The following is a 16,053-nucleotide window of genomic DNA, read 5'->3' on the forward strand; positions in this document are numbered from 1 at the left end:
ATCCCAGGAGTCCTACCCAACTGGAGGAAATGAAAGCGGATTATGTATGTGGAGCGTGTTCTTGACAAGTGATACACGTCATGATGACTGACTCAGGGGATCCGGGAGACAGGATGAGTAGAGTGGTTTCTGGGAGGTGCTGGGGGCAGGGGTGGGTCAGGGTGGGGTGAGCAGCTCGTGGTTGATCTGGGCAGGAGCTGGTGCCAAATAACAATGATTTTGCCAGAAAATTTTAGATGCCTTTCAGGGTGTCCTGGGAGAACTGTTGTATTAATAGGAAAAATGCTTTGTGAAGAACATTGGAGCCAGGGACCCAGGGGACCAGAGTTTTCCTCACTCACCAGGGGCCTTGGACCACTTCCTGCATCCAGGGCCCTGTCTGTCCCCCACCCCTGTTAGGGGAAGGACTCTCACAGTAGTCACACGCTGGATTCCCTGCCCACTCCAGGCCCGCTTAAGGAGACTGAAGAGGCAGGTACCTGGGAGTATCACGACTCCAGGCAGACAGCTCCCCAGACTGAGATGAAAACACACAGCCATGGGGCCTGTAACAGGAGTGTTAGCTTCACCCCATCACATGAGCTCTGCAGATGCAGGGCTGAGCAGCAGGAGCCCCCAGCTTGCCCAGCCTACTCAAGTTTGCCCTCGAGACTCCAGAAGCTTCAGTGGGCAGGAGAGAAGCTTCTCCCGCGGGCTTAGACTCAACCCATGACTCTTTCCTTGGCCTATGCATCCAGAGATTGAGGGCATTTTGCCTGGTGGGGGCCACCAGCACCCTCAGTCCTTTGAGACACTTTATAGAAGGGCTTCCAGGCTTGGAGACAGGATAATAATAAAGATAATAATAGTAACTAGTCCTTTTTTAAAATAAAACAGCTTTATTGAATGGTAATACAGATTATAAAATGTACCCTTTAAAAATATATGGGTCAGCCCACGGACTGTGGCCCACTGGGCTCCTCTGTCCATGGAATTTTCCAGACAAGAATGCTGGAGTGGGTTCCATCGCCCACTCCAGGGGATCTTCCTGACGCTGGGATCCAACCAGCATCTCTTGCATATCCTGAATTCGCAGGCGGATTCTTTGTCACTGCACCACTTGGGAAGCCCCAAAAGGATCATTCATATTGATAATTACCTTAAATGTAAATGGATTAAATGCATCAAGAAAAGACTGGTCGGGTGAATGAGAACATGTGCCTGTATGCACTTCCACATCACTCTATTTAACCCACAAATTGTATGTAATGATTCTATATTGCTAGGTTAATCATGTTTCCATTATGACTTGCAATTATAATTATCTTTTATTTTTTGTCTGGCTATTGATTGTGAAAACTGATAAACATCTTTTACTATTGTGATTATGTAACTATTATTCATTTTAATCAACAGAAAATAATAGAATTCTCTATCACTAAAACTACCACTTAGTAGAAAAACCTGTAATCAGTTTTAATAATCCAGGTGCACATTAGAATTATCTTGGATTTTTTGAAAAATAAAAATGCCCAGGTATTGTTTTTTCTCCAGAGCTCCAGATGTGACTCTAATGAGCAACTGTATTTAAAAACAATTGGACTATATGATCATCTTTTACTTTTATCTAGTTTGTTTCACTTTTTCTATTTTATATTCAGTGCTCCCATTTCATTTAGTTTGTTTTCCAATTTTTCCACCTTTTTTTATTTTGGTTTGTTTTCTTTCTCAAGCCTTTATCAAGTATAGTAGAAAAGATTTTGTAAACATATATTTGTAGTATGTATAATATATATATATATTATAAAATATGAATTTTTGCTTACTTAAAAAATTATTGACATTTTAGTCCCACTTGTTTGACTAAGCATAAATAGAATGCTAGATTTGATACTTACTCAAAGCTTTGATATAGTTTCATTTAGTCTGGCACCTAGTATTACTGCTAAAAATCTAGAAAGTTTATTATTTTAATGATTTAAAAGCAAAAAACTGAATGAGTCATGAAACTTCTAATCCAATTCTGAGAATATAAAGAAATACTGTGTCATTAAAAAAAAAAGACAACAACTGGAAATTGACATATAATACAGTATTATTAACTAAAGTACAGATTTTGTTCAAATTTCCCAAAGTTTTATGCTACTATCCATTATTTGTTTTCATATCTTATTTAATTCCACATTGTATTAGCATATAGTTGCATTAAGCACCTTCAGCTGCATGCAACAAATTCTGATAAATTCCCTTTTGATTTTTATTCTGTTACAAATATTTTCTATTTTTCTTTGTTATGGCTTCTTAGATACACCCATCATTTAAAAGTGGACATTTAATTTCCAAATACATGGGGTTTTTAAAGTATCTTTGACATTAATTTCTCATTTTGATATTAATTTCTCATTTAAATGCTTTCTTCTCTGCAGTCACCCTCTGTGTTTTTTCAGGCTTTTAACTTTACTGAGGCTTTCAATGGCTGAGTCAAAGCTCTCTCTTGGTAAATGTCACATTGCACTTGAAAATATGTGGCTTATTTTCAAATATCTTTTGCTACTGAGTTCTAACATAATTCTACAGTGATAAGAGAACAAACTCTGTATGATAGCAATACCTTTAGACCACAGAATTTTTGCACCTTATTTTATGTCCCTGGATATGTTCCAGCGTCTCCCTGGTTTATAGTCTATGCGAACTTGAATAGAATTTCTATCCTGCTGCTGTGTGAAAATTGTATAAATCTTAATTATGTTGAATTGGTTCATAGTGATTTTCAGGTCTACTGTATACTTCTATTGTAACTTTCTGTCTATTCATTCTATTAATTTTTGAGAGTTTGATATTGAAACACCAATTAAAAAATTTTAATTTATCTACTTAAAAAAATTAAGAACTATATGTAACTTGGTTCTGTTTTTCCAAGTCTCCTGTAAATGCGTTATCATACTTCAATAACTTAAAAAATAAAAAAGAAAGAAGAAAAACAAAACATTAATCCTTTAATTTCATACAGTATATCATTGTTGGCTTATAGTAGACTGATTCATTAGCATGTTAAGATTAATAAATATACATAAACCACACATCATTCTAAATCTGAGTGGAGTGAAAGATTATGGTGACAAGTTTGGAGAAGGAAATGGCAACCCACTCCAGTATTCTTGCCTGGAAAATTCCATGGATGGAGGAGGCTGGTAGGCTACAGTCCATGGGGTCGCAAAGAGTCAGACACGACTGAGTGACTTCACTTTAATTAAAGATGTCTTGCTTTTCTTCGTTTGTGTTCCAGAAATATTGCTATTATAGAATGGTTGTTTGTATTTAATATTAAGATATTAACACTAAACCCCTCAAAAAAACCCCAAAAGTATACAGGTCAGAACTTACCTGGCAGTCTAGTAGTTAAAACTCTGTGCTTTTAATGCAGGGTCACAAGTTTGATCCCTGCTTGGGGAACTAAGATCCCACATGCTGTGTGGCATGGCCACAAACTTTAAAAAATAATAAATAAAATTTAAAAATATACAGGTCAGGGGTTTTAAATATATTCACAAAATTGTGCAACTGTCACCATGATTTAGTTACAGAACATTCTCTTCACTCCAAAAAGAAATTTCTAACCATTAATAGTCATCCCTACCTCCTCCCTGCCCCTGGCAACCACTAATTTACTTTCTGTCTCTGTGAGTCTGATTGTTCTGGGCATTTTACATAAATGGAATCATGCAGTGTGTGGGCTTTCATGACTGGTGTCCCTCACTTAGCATAATATTTTCAGGGTTCATCCACATGGTTTCACGCTATCAGTACTTTGTTCCTTTATATTCTTGGATTCTGTGTGTGGATATACCACACTGGTTCATCCATTCATCACTGGATGGACTGGGTTGTTTCTTCTTTTTGGCTGTTCTGAATAACACTGGTATGAAGAATTGTATGTAAGTTTTTGTCTTCACATATGTTTTACATTCTCTAGAGTATATACCTAAGCGTGGAGTCAGGTCATTTGATGACTCTGACTTCTTCAGGAACTGCCAAACTGTTTTCCAAAGTGGCTGCACCATTTTACAACCCAGCCAGCCGCGGACGAGGGTTTCTGGTTTGTCCACATCCTCCCCAACACTTGTTATTGTCTTTTTTAGTCTCTCCATCACAGTGAGTATAACTTGGTATCTCACTGTGGTTTTGATTCACATTTCCCTCGTGACTAAGTACGCTGAGCATTTTAAAGTGTTTATTAGCCATTTTTACATCTTTGGAGAAATGTCTATTCAAGTCGTTTGCCCACTTAAAAACTGGGTTATTTTTCTTTCATGATTGAGTTGTAAAAGTATTTATATATTCTAAACACTAGACTCTTGTCAGATGTATTATTTGCAAATATTTTCTCCCACTCTGAAGATTGTTTTTTCACTTTTTTGATACCACAGTTTTTATTTTAGTGAAGTCCAATAAAATTTTTTCTTTTGTTACTTCTATTTTTGGTGCTGTATGGGAGGTACTGTTACCTAACTTAAGCTCATAAAGATGTACTTCTATGTTTTCTTCTAAGAGTTTTATAGTTTTAACTCTTACATTTTGGTCTCTGATTCATTTGAGGTTAATTTTTGCATATGTTATAAGGTAGAGGTCTAGTCTCACCCTTTTGCATGTGTATATTCAGTTATTACAAAAGACAATTCTTTTCTCATTGAAAAAAATGGATTGACCATAAAGGCAAGGGTTTATGATCGGACCCTGAATTCTGTTCCATCGATCCTGTGTCTACCTTTATTCCGGTACCACACCGCCTTGATTAATGTAGCTTTTCAGTAAATTTTGAAATTGGAAAGTATGAGTCCTCCATATTTGTTTTCTTTTTAAAGACTGGTTTGGCTATGTGAGGGTCCCTGCATTCCCAAATGAGTTTTAGTCTGCCAAAAAAATGGGGTAGGGAACAGAGGGGATTTTGATAAGGACGGTGTTGCCCTGTAGTTCAGTTGGGGCTTGTTGCCATCTTAATTTGCTTTTCAATCTGTGAACACAGGGTGTCTTTACATTTATTAGGTCTTTTTACATTTCTTTCAGTGAGGTTTTGTAACTTTCAGTGTATGAGTCTTACACTTCTTTTGTTAAATTTATTCCTAAATATTTTATTCTTATATATTATAAAAATAACTGAGAAATTATTTTCTTAATATTATTTTTGAATTGTTCATTGCTAGAGTGTAGGAATAGAATTGATTTGTTGATCTTGTATCCTGCAACCTTGCTGAATTCATTTATTAGCTTTAATAGTATGTGTGTGCATGTACATATGTATTCTCCTTAGATTTTTCTATATATAAGATTATATCATCTGCAAATAAAGTCAGGTTTTCTTCTTCTTCTAAAAAATAATATAGGTGTCTTTATTTCTTTTTCTTACTTAATTGTCCCATCTGGAACCTCCAGTACAATGTTAACTAGACATAGTGAGAGCAGACATCTTTCTCTTGTTTCTGATCTTAGGAAAAAGCTTCTAGTCTACATCATTAAGAATGATGTATACTGTGGGTTTTTCATAAATGCCTTAATTAGGTTTAGAAGGCTCCCTTCTGTTCCTAGCTTATTGGATGTTTTTAGCATGAAAGGTGTTGGAGTTGGTCAAACACTTTTTCTCTTTCCATAAGATGATCGTGTGGGTTTTGTTTTGTCCTTTATTCCATTAATATGGTGTATTACACTGGGTGATTGGGCTTCTTGGGTGGTGCAGTGGTAAAGAGTCCACCTGCCAAGCAGGAGATGCAGGTTTGATCCCTGGGTCAGGAAGATCCCTTGGAGAAGGAAATGGCAACCCACTCCAGTATTCTTGCTTGGGAAATCCCATGGACAGAGGAGCCTGGCTGGCAACGGTTCATGGGGTCGCAAAAGAGTTGAACATGACTTAGCGGCTAAACAACAACAACAATAACACTGATTGATTTTGGATGGTAACACAAACTTGCATTTCTGGGATATGCCCCACTTGGTCATGATGCATAATTCTTTTTATATGTTGTTATATCTTTTCATACCCCATTTGTATTCATAAGGGGTATTGGTTTGTAGTTTTTTTCCTTGTGCTCTATCTGGTCTTGGTGTCAGGACAATATTAGGCTCTTGGGATGAATTAAGAAGTATTCCTACTCTTTTATTTTGGGGAGAGAGTTTGTGTTGATTCTTCTTTAAAAGTTTAGTATGATTTATCAGTGAAGCCATCTTTTTCTTTGTGTGAAAAAGTTTTTGTAATTCAATCTCCATTTATTGTAGGTCTATTCAGATTTTCTTTCTGAGTCAAGTTTAGTAGTTTGTGTCTTTCTAGGTATTTGTTCTTTTTAGTTTAAGTTGTCTAGTTTGTTAGCATACAGTGGTTCACAGTCTTTTAATTTTGTTAGCTTTTTGAAGAATCAGCGTTTGGTTTTGTTGATTTTCTCTTGTTTTGCTAGTCTCTATTTTGTTTCTTCCCACTCCAGTGTTTATCATTTCTTTCCCCCTTCTGGTGTTGGGTTTAATTTGTTCTTCTTTTTCTAATTTGCTAAGGTAGAAAGTTAGGTTATTTATTTGACATCTTTCTTCTTTTTTGATATATGTGTTTACAGCAGTAAATTTCCCTCCAAGCACTGCTTCAGCTGCATCTCATAAGTGTGGGTATGTCATGTATTTATTTTTATTTATCTCTAAGTATTTCTAATTTTCCTTGTGGTTTCTTCTTTAATTCATCAGTTTTTAGAAAGTCTGTTGTTTAATTTCCACACATTTTGGATTTCCCAAATTTTCTTTTGTTACTAATTCCTAAAACATTTCATTGTGTTTAGAGAATATATTTTGCATGCTTTCAAATAACTTTGTACCTATTGACAGAATCTCAAGTTATCTGAAGCAAAAGTTGATAGAAGTGAGGGAGGCACAGGATTAGCAATGGAATAGAAGACTTGAACAACATTATAAATCAGCCAGGTCTAACAGACATCTGTAGAGCTCTCCACCCAAGCGACAGTAACAGAACACACGTTCTTTTAAAGCCCACATGGAACATTTTCCTTGGTGAACCATACTTTAGGCCATAAAACAAGTCTCAATAAATTTAAAGTTTTTGTCTAGTGCTTTGGTCTGGATGTTTGTCTTCCCCAAATTCGTATGATGAAATTCTAATGTCCACTTTGATGGTATTGGGAGGTGGAGTTTTCGGAAGGTGCTTAGGTCATGAGACTAGAGCCTTCTTGAATGGGGTTAGCACTGTCCTAAAAGAGGCCTGACAGAATGCCCTCGCTCCTTCTGCTATTTAAGGACACAACAAAAGATCTGTAACCTGAAAGAGGGCTCGTCTCCACCATGCTGGCGCCCTGATCATGTAAGTCCAGCCTCCAGAACTATGAAGAATACATATGTATTGTTTATAAGCCAGCCGATTTATGGCACTTTGTGCTATAGCAGCCTAAACAGACTAAGACATCCGATCCAACATCTGGGCTTCCTTAGAGATATTTTTCATTGGCTGCTTTTTGCTCCAGTGTATAGACCATATTGTCCTCTTTCCTAGAATCTCATAATTTTTGTTGTTGAAATGTAAACATTTAGAATAATACGACGGTTCTGAAGATGAGACTCTGTCCCCTCGCTAGAGTTTGTTATTGCTGCTGTCTGTTTCCTTAGTGACTTTCCCAGACCGATGCTTTAAAATCTGTATCATTTACCATGTGTGGCCCCTCAAGTGTCTACTTATCAGCCTCTGTATGTGTGGCTGCTCAGCTGTTTCAGTCATGTCTGACTCTGTGTGACCTTATGGACTGTGACTCCTCTGTCCTTGGGATTCTCCAGGCAAGAATACTGGAGTGGGTTGCTATGCCCTCCTCCAGGAGATCTTCCCAACCCGGGGGTCGAACCCGCTTCTCCTGCATATCCTGCATTGCAGGCAGATCCTTTCCCACTGAGCCACCTGGGAAGCCCTGCTTATTAGCCTGCTGGTCAGTTAATAATTGGTCAGAGATTTCCTCAAACCCTAGATCCAATAAGTCTCAGCCTTTGCCAGGAGGCTCTGCAGGTTTGTACTGGAGCGTGTGTTCGATGCTCTGGCAGAGCTAAGGCACTTGGCCTTAGCCTTCACTTCCTTCTCGTGCAAAGTCAGCCTAAGGAAGATTAGTGCCTCTTAGGTCTTTCCTGGGCGAGCTAGCAGCCCTTTGCATGTAGATTTTTAGATTCTCAGGGATACACTGGCACTTTTCACAGTCCCCTATGGACACGTTTTTATTTTTAAGCTTCTGGCTCTGAGTGGGACTGGGAGAGGGGAAAAAAGGAAGACAGGAAGGGAACCACAGCTGATAAACACTACGTGCCAGGCTCAGCGCTAGCTTTCATTATAAACCTCTTTACCTGATTCTTATAAGAATTCAGTTGGTTCTTTAAAAAAAAAAAATCGCTTATTTGGCTTCACCGGGTCTTGGCACGGGGCTCTTTGATCTTCGCTGTGGCGTGTGAGATCGTTAGTTGCAGCGTGCGAGCCGCTAGTTGTGGCCTGTTGGATCTGGTTCCCTGACCCGGCCCCCTGCCCTGGAAGCCAGGAGTCCTCGCCACTGGACCACCAGGCAAGTCCCCAGTTGGTTCTTTGTTAGCTCATGTACTTTACAGATTAAGCAAACAAACAAACAAACAAGGATCCAGAAAGGTGAAGAAATGTGCTCTGGGGCCCAGCGCTGCTTAAGTGGTGACCTCCTGCTCTGTCTCCAGGGCCCATGCCTCTCTACCAGTGTTTCTCAATCCTGAGATGATTTGAGGTAAATAGACGACCATTCAACAACTTGCATGTTTGTGTGTATGTCTAGTTTGTACACCCAACCCATGATTTTGTGCTTAGGACAAGGCATATATCAGTATTTAACTTTTAAAAGTTAGTCTAAATACAATTATTAAGTAGGATGTGAGTCACGTGGTGTGTTGTCGGGGCAAAAGTTGAGAATGATGGAAATTGGCGTGATACCACATCCCGCCTGTAAGCCCTCCTCTCTGACACTGGGAGCTGGGCTGGGCAGGACAGGAAGGGCTGGTTGTCGGTATAGTGCTGTCTGGTAGAATCTTCAGTGATAAGAGGAGCACGCTGCTATCTGCACCATCCAACACAACAGCCATCAGCCACACTGAGCACTTGAAATGTGGCAAGACGGAAAAATTGAATTTTTAATTGTATTCAATTTGACTGAATATAATTTGAATTTAGGGCTTCCCGGTAGCTCAGCTGGTAAAGAATCCACCTGCAATGCCGGAGACCCCGGTTCGATTCCTTGGTCAGGGAGATCGCTGGAGAAGGGATAGGCTACCCGCTCCAGTATTCTTGGGCTTCCCTGGTGGCTCAGCTGGTAAAGTTTAAACAGCCTTATGCAATTAGTTGCTACCGTACCAGCCAGTTCAGCCATAAGACCAACCTCATCACAACTGTTCCAAAAGTCATCCATTGAGTGGAGAGTGTGGCTCTCAGGGCCCTTACCCAGGAGGCCGCAGACCCAGCCTCTACTGAGCCCCTGGACTGTGCGGCTGTGCCCCTTAGCCTGCGGCACTTAGCCGTTCCGTGCCTCAGTCTCCTCATCTGTAAACTAGGAATGCTAATGCCTGCCCCACATATCTCACAGGCTTGTGATGAGGGTCATGTGGAAAAATACAGGAAGGAAGGTTTCATACACTGCAAAGTAGTAGAGAAATGAAAGAATTTGTTTAAAAAGTATTTTCAGCATAGATGAGTCCCTTGGGAAGATGGGTTCGGGCTGGGCCAGGGTGTGGAGATGTGGTGAGTGAACTGCGGGTAATGGAATGTAACAGAGCCTTGACTGTTCCTGTCTGCTACATAGCCTGGGGCCGAACTTGGATTGTGGGTTGTTCCAGACTAAAGGCACCAAGTGATCAGTGAAAGCTTCAGGGAACTGATTCTGATCCAAGGCTGGATCCACGCACACAGTCCCGATCTTCCCCTCAGATTTACCCCTCCTGTGGTTTCCTGACTTCAAATGGCAACTCGAGCTTCCCAGTTGCTCAGGCCGAGGCCCCACCTCATCCTTGATGTGTTTCCCCCAATCCCAGGCCTCGTATCTGATCAAGCTGCAAATCCTGTGGCTTTGACTCCTCCCCAGCATGCAGCCACCTCTCCCCCTCTCACCTGCTTAGCCGTGTTATTCTCACCATCTTGCCCTGGGCTCCTCTGTCTGGTCCCATCCTTGACCTGCTTCAGCAGCATCCTTCCCACACGACAAGGATATTGCTGTTGTTCAGTCACTACGTTGTGTCAGACTCTGCAACCCCAGGGACTGCAGCACGTCAGGCTCCTCTGTCCCCCACTATTTCCTGGAGTTTGCTCAGATTCATGTCTGTTGAGTTGGTGATGCTACCAAACCACCTCGTGCTCTGTTGCCCCCTTCTCCTTTTGCCTTCAATCTTTCCCAGCATGAGGTAGCCAAAGTATTGGAGCTTAGAGGGATCCTTTTAAATGTTAAGTCAGATCAGATCTTGCGCAAAGAGCTACAAAGACTTCCTGCCACACCTGGCGGTGGGGGCGGGGGGGGGGGGCGGTGGCTGGGAGGATGGAAGCAGGGCAAGGTGGGGGGCGGGTCGGGGGACGGGGGAGTTGGTGGGGGGAGTCAAGCTTCTTCCACTGGCCTACAGAGCCTACCTGTTCCATCTCTGACCTCATCCCCACATACTCCACTCCAGCCATCCAGCCTCTGGAGGGCCCTTGAACGCACTAAGCCTCAGGGCCTTTGCACTCACTGTTCCCTCGGTCTGGAATGCTTGTCTAGCAGATACCCTCACAGCTCACCCTTCACTGATTCTAGGACTCGGCACAAATGTCACATCAGAGAGGCCATCACTGTGCATAGCACATAAAGCTATCTTCTCCCACCTTGCATAGCCACCCACCTGTGACAGTGTGTGGTATATAATTGTTGCTCAGTCACTCTTGGACAAATGACCTTCAGGGCAGAAGGGGTCACAGGCAGATGTGCAAGGCAACAGTGTCAGAAGATACCGACAAGCTGCTCATCCTCTTGGATTTCAGACACAAGGAAATCTGCACAATGAGCCCTAAATAAGGGACTCAACAACGCAGAAGATTCCTCTTCCTTTTGAACAGTCCATGATCCTGAGCTCCTAAGGGTCCCTGAAACTCTAGCTGCGCACTTGCCCCATGGCTTGGTGAGCTGGCCCTCCAGAGGAACATTAGACAGCATTAGATTTAGGCTCACCGAGGGACCACATAGGAAGGAGAAGGATGAGGTCTAAGCTGGGGCCGCTGGGGCAGGGCCAGAAAGGGGAAGGGGACGACTTGTGCAGAACACGGACCTCTTGGAAGTGCTTCGGTTGGCCTGGATTCATTTCAGACACTCGAGCCAGGGTCCCCTGGGCCTCTGTGTTTCCTTTTTTGTTCTTTTTTATGTACACAAAGGGGCTCCTCCTGGTCTTTCTGGCTCGGTGGTGCGGTGACCTCTCTCCCCTTGTTCTAGCAAAGTCTAGCCCGGCGTCCTTGCTTTCCCTGCTCCCCAAAGCAGTCATTCCTCAAGATTCTCTGGCTCCATGGATCTGGGGAGCCCTGACCTGACCATTTCTTCCTTCCCTTCTCCAGGAAGCTTCTTCTCCCCACCTCCCCCTCCGGCCCCAAGTTGCACAGCCCCCCTCCTCCTCCTGTTTCTCTAGGATACAGGAGGTAAGCCCCCCTCCTTCCATTCCTCCCTTCCTCTTCTCCAAGCCCCAGAAGGGGCCGCCTGCTGCTTGGCTATTTTTATCCCAGGAGCTTTCTCAAGGAGAAAGCAGCGTGGTCCCTGAGCCAAAGCACGGGGCTGTGTCCCTGTGGAAAACCTCCCTTCATGGGGAAAGAATCCAGGGGATTTTTTTTTGGGTCCTGGCTGTGAGCCTTTGATTTTGTGAGTCGCGCACTCATTTGTCAAGGTTTCAGTTTGTTGATGTGTTGTTTTATTATAGAAATGAAGGCAACACCATATTATGAATCAGGTCTGGATATTGACTCTTGCGCAACTGTGATCATTCTGGGGCTTGGGTTTTTCAAAAAAGTGCTTATCTCATTGGTGTCAATAGCAGAAGGGAAACACTGTGCTGTAATGGAAAACTGGCCAGCCTAGAGGCAGGGGCGCGGGCGTGGGGGCAGAACTAACGTGTATTGAACACCCACTAGTTCCAGACTCCATCTGCTGTGCTTCCAAGGTCTCTAGGAAAAAGGGGCAGTTGGTGTCCAAGTTTTATATGAAACAACCGATTGGTTCAAGACTGAGAAAAGAGTATGAGCGGGCTGTCTGCTGTCACCCTGTTTGTTTGGTCTGTACACTGAGCACATCACGAGAAATGCCGGGCTGGATGAGTTCCAAGCTGGAATCAAGATAAGTGAGAGAAACATCAACAACCTCAGATATGTGGATGATAACCACTCCACTGGCAGAAAGCAAAGAGGAACTAAAGAGCCTCTTGATGAGGCTGAAGGAGGAGAGTGAAAGAACTGGCTTAAAACTAAATATTAAAAAAACTAAGATCATGGCATCCGGCCCCATTACTTCATGGCAAGTAGAGGGGACAAGATGGGAGTAGTGACAGATTTCCTCCTCTTGGGCTTCTTGCTTGCTTCTTGCCTACTTCTTGCTTCTTGGCAGGAAAGGTATGACAAACACAGGCAGTGTGTTGAAAATCAGAGATGTTACTATGCCGACAAAGGTCCATATAGTCAAGGCTATGGTCTTCCCAGTAGTCACATATGGTTATGAGAGCTGGACCGTAAAGAAGACAGAGTGCCAAAGAATTGATGCTTTCAAACGGTGGTGCTGGAGAAGACTCCTGAGAGTCCCCTGCACACCAAGGAGATCAAAGCAGTCAATCTTAAGGGAAACCAACCCTGAATACTTGTTCGAAGGACTGATGCTGAAGTTGAAACTCCAGTATTTTGGTCATCTGATGCAAACAGCCGACTCATTGGAAAAGTCACTGACGCTGGGAAAGATTGAGGGCGGAAGGAGAAGAGGGCATCAGAGGGTGAGATAGTTGGATATCATCACCGAAGCAATGGACATGAACTTGGGCAAAGTTTGGGAGATGATGAAGGACAGAGAGGCCTGGTGTGCTGCAGTCCCTGGGGTCACAAAGAGTCAGACACGATTGAACAGCTGAACAAGTGTCCAAGTTTTATACATGGGAAACTGCAACTCAGAGAGGTTAGGTAACTTGCTCAAGGTCTTTCTGGGACACATAAAGGAGCAGGGAATCACACCCAGGATTTGGGAAGCACCTGACCACTCAACTTCCTTCTACCTGGGTACAAGTCTCAGCTGTGCCACATGGTAGCTGTGTGACTTGAGGCAAGTGGCTTCACCTCTCTGAACCTGTGTCTTCACTTGTAAAGTTGTTGTTGTTCAGTCGCTCACTTGTATCCAACTCTTTGCAACCCCACGGACTTCAGCACGCAGCACGCCTGGCTTCCTTGTCCATCACCAACTCCTGGAGTTTGCTCAAACTCATGTCCATTGATGCTGTCCAAATGTCTCATCCTGTCGCCCCCTTCTCCTCTCACCCTCAATCTCTCCCAGCATCAGGGTCTTTTCCAGTGAGTTGGCTCTTCGCATCAGGTGGCCAAAGTATTGGAGCTTCAGCTTTAGCATCAGTCCTTCCAATGAATATTCAGGACTGATTTCCTTCAGGATGGACTGGTTGGATCTCCTTGCAGTCCAAGGGACTCTCAAGAGTCTTCTCCAGCACCACAGTTTGAAGGCATCAATTCTTCAGAAGGAGTTATAATTCTGGCTTTACAGGCATTGGCGAGAATGCAGTGAGATACTGCAAGTAAGGGGCTTGGGGCAGAGAAGAACATAAACCCTAGCTCATCACCCCACCTCCACCCCCAGCTGCCACCATTCCTTCCATGGAGGCTCCTGGTCCATGTCAGTTCCTGCAGAGCCGGGGTCTGTCTGGCCCCCCAGGTGTGTCCATGGAGGCTCCTGCACCTCGTTCTCCTTGTTCTTGGAGTTTCCCTCTCCTGTGGCCTTAGAGCTTCTGTGGGCTGTCTGCCCCTTTGAAGATGCCTTTTCTCCCGAGAGGAAAAGTGTCTGGAAAGAAACAAAAGGAAGCATCAGGCCGGGGTTCAGTGGGTTCGAATCTAACAAGCTTTCCAGCATGTTAGTTCATGTCCTCTGAGAAGACACCAAAATGGGATTCAAAACACAACATATTAATTGGAGGAAACACCTGTGAAGGATAAACGGGAGGGCGTGGGAGGAGGCGGAGAGCCTCCTGACTGTGGTCCTGGTGGAGGAGTGAGAAGGGGGGGGTGGGGCAGGAAGCATCTCAGACTGCAACAGTATTCCAGAAAAAGCTCAGCACCCCCCACCGCCCCCCTCCATGGGGAGTCCTGGAGTCAAAGCAGGCTGAGGGGGGATTTCCATATCTCCAAGGACCCGGCCTGTGTGAGCCCCCCCATCATAGCCCATCACGGGCCAGGCGTAGCCTGGAGGGCAGGAAGCCTGCCTCAATGAGGGCTCGATGGTGAGCCCTGGGGACGAGCTGGGCTGTCGCCCACTCAGCTCCCCCAGCAGGAAAGCCAGAGAGTGGTTCACCTTGACCACATTTGATTACACAGCAGACAACCTTGGCAGCCGTATTCCAGCTCTCTGAAGCTCAGGGTCAGCATCTGTGAAAGGAGGACGATAATCTGTGTCTGGACCTTGGCGTTTGTGTCCATTTTCTCTTGCCACATGACACACCATCCCCCGAACTTAGGGACTCAGAACAGCAATGATTTGTTGTCTCTCTATTCTGTGGGTCGGTGGGGCTCGGTCAGGGAGTTGGAAATATGCAAGGTGGCCCCTCATCCAACAGGCTGTCTCCCCACGAGGCTCCTCACCACTGCACAGCCTGGCCTGAGCTTCTGTGCAGCAGAGGACAAGCCCCAGGGCGCAAGCACTTGTCAAGGCCCTGCTTGCATCATGCTGGCTAAAGTCCCACTGGCTGACCCACGACACATCGCCAAGCCCAGAGTTGGCACGGGAGGGCACTGCACAGGGGCATTCATTGTGGTCACCAGCCTGACAGGCTGCCCCAGGGCTGTGTGTTGGTGCAAGGGAAGTGTTGCTGAGAGGTCAGCACAGTGTCTGGCCTGCATAGGTGTGTGCCCAGGACACAGGGACTGGCATGATGAAACCGCCCTCTGAAAGGCTCTGGGGTGAAGGAGTCTGCTCGGACTCTGAGAACAACTCACAGTGGGCTGAGAAGAACATCAGAGTGGGCTGATGGTGGAGGGGACCCTTGGACCTTGTCCCTGCTCAAGAATTTCTAGAAAGAAGGGAAAGCAGTGGAGTCCAGCTTTGCAGATTCTGGGTTTGGGGTGAGACCCGGGTCAACAGAAGCCCAATAAATCAGAGCAGGCCTCCCAGGGGATGAGGAGGACATCCTGCCAAGAAGATCGCCAGTGGGAAGGAGCTCACAAATGTGGTGTGACTGGAAGAAAATGCCTTGTGGAAACTCAACCCACTGTCATCTGGGTCTCCTGAGTGAGACCGAGGGGAGTGAGCTCCTTCCAGAACATTCCGTGTAACGACTTGCGTCTTGGGAGACTGGCAAGGGCACAGTAGGCCTCAATAAACATGAATTGAAAGAATGAAAGTTGAGATGGTCGGGTGGAGGAACGGTGTGGTGGATGGCTAGGAGGCTCAAATTTAGAGTCGTTATTTCACATAATTCTCTCAACCCCTCTTCCCTCGCCTATTTCCCACAGATGAGAAACTGCTGCCCTAAGATGCTTAATAATTTACTTATGGTCACACAGTTTCCAAGTGGCTGAGCTGGGATTTGAACTTGTGACTTGACACCCAGACCCTTGACGACAACTGCAGATAGATGACACCACAGTGCGCCATACGCCATTCAGAGAAAGGGAGATTTCAGGGGGTCACAGCAAACCACAAGGTCCAGACAACAAGCCGATGAGCTCAGCACCTGCCAAAGCCAGACAACAGCCCCCCACCCCCAGGGAGACAGGCCACCCAGTCACCCCACGGCTGCCTTCTCCCGCCTGCTCTCCCCCAGCTCCCCCAGGGCCAAGGTCAC

Source organism: Bos grunniens, chromosome 15 (genome assembly GCF_055505025.1).
Source record: "Bos grunniens cultivar Pamir isolate PY7600 chromosome 15, Bosgru_T2T1.0, whole genome shotgun sequence".
In the NCBI taxonomy this organism is placed as follows: Eukaryota; Metazoa; Chordata; class Mammalia; order Artiodactyla; family Bovidae; genus Bos; species Bos grunniens.